Source organism: Nannospalax galili, unplaced genomic scaffold (genome assembly GCF_000622305.1).
Source record: "Nannospalax galili isolate Female #2095 unplaced genomic scaffold, S.galili_v1.0 scaffold7, whole genome shotgun sequence".
In the NCBI taxonomy this organism is placed as follows: Eukaryota; Metazoa; Chordata; class Mammalia; order Rodentia; family Spalacidae; genus Nannospalax; species Nannospalax galili.
The window spans coordinates 1,792,816-1,794,624 of record NW_008359081.1 but is presented as its reverse complement, the minus strand read 5'-3'; positions in this window follow the sequence as shown (position 1 = coordinate 1,794,624).

Genomic DNA, 1,809 nt, shown 5'->3' with positions numbered 1-1,809 from the left:
ACTATACCAGATCTCAAAGTATACTACAGAGCTATAGTCATAAAAAGAGCAAGGTACTGGCACAAAAATAGACAGATAGATCCATGGAACATCATTGAAGACCCAAACCCAAGTGCACGAAGGGGGCAAGTACATTAACTGGAGGAAAGACAGTATCTTCAACAAATGGTGCTGGCAAAACTGGATCTCCACCTATAGACGAATGAAACTAGATCCCTATCTTTCACCTTGCACAAAAGTCAACTCCAAATGGATCAAACACCTCAATGTGAAATTGGAAACCCTGAAACTATTAGAAGAAAATATTGGCAGTAACTTACAAGATGTAGGTGTAGGAAAGGATTTTCTAAGTCGGACAGAAGTTGCTCAGGAATTAAGGTTAGCCAATCAACAAGTGGGATCTCATTAAACTAAAAAGCTTCTGTAAAGCAAAAGAAACAATCAAAAAACTGAAGAGAAAACCCACAGAATGGGAAAAAACTTCGCCAGTGATACATCTGACAGAAATTTAACATCCAGAGTATACAAAGAACTCAAAAAACAAAGAATCCAGAAACCAAATGACCCAATTAAAAGATGGCTAAAGATCTAAACAGATATTTCTCAAAGGAAGAAATAAAGATGACTAAGAAACATCTCAAAAAGTGTTCAACATCCTTAGTAATTAGGGAAATGCAAATTAAAACCACCCTAATCTATCACCTTACCCCAATCAGACTGGCTAGGATCAAGAGAACAGATGATACCAAATGCTGGCGAGGATGTGGAGAAAGGGGAACATTCATTCACTGCTGTGGGATTGCAAACTCATGCAACTCCTATGGAAAACAGGATGGAAAACTCTTAAAAAACTAAAAATGAACCTACCATATGACCTGGTTACACCACTCCTTGGCATATACCCAAAGGACTCATCCTATTGTTGAGACAGTTATATAACCATGTTGTTGCTTAACTTTCACAATAGCTAAGAGATGGAAGCAACCTAAGTGCCCCTCAACTGACAAGTGGTTAACAAAAATGTGGTATATTTATACAATAGAGTTCTATTCAGCAGTAAAGAAAGATGAAATAATGAAATTTGCAGGTAAATGGATAGATCTAGAAACTGTTATACTAAGTGAAGTAACACAGAAACAAACAATGTATGTTCTCTCACATATGTGGATCCTACCACCAAATCCTTTTAAATTCCATATCCTTTTAATAAGATGATGCTGTACAGCAGTCTCTTCTGCATGAAATAACAACCTTCATCACGACTTCAGCTGTGCCTGATCACTAAACATCATCACAATTGGGCTTGTTGACGGTTGTGCTTATTCATTAAAGGAAGGCCAAGCAGGGTCATTGGACCCTCACCGGAGTATCCAGCCACTCTTCCCAGCCAACTGTATGTAATTTGGCCCTAATTATAAATGGTCTCCTGGATTTGAGGAGGGCTAAATTATACAATCTGGGGAAGGCTAGGAAGAGACGGCATGACCCATGCTGGGTAAAGGCTTTCCAGTGTGCATACCTTCAGGTCATGCATACACGTCAGCAACCCCTCAGTTATCTAGGTAAGTAAGCTCAGTAAATTCATTGGTTCCCCAGTAAAACTTTAATCAAACATTGGCTTGACACTAGAACCTTAAAAGAGAATAAGCATTGCTTAGTATCCCCAAGAAAAGAATTCTTAGAACAGATGGAAATTTTGTTTATGTTATTATGTATCATAATTATTTTTAAAAAAGAAAATGAGAATGTAAAAGATGTTAAAAGGATATGGGAATGGAGATATTTTCCCAAATAGAAAAAAATGAAAAA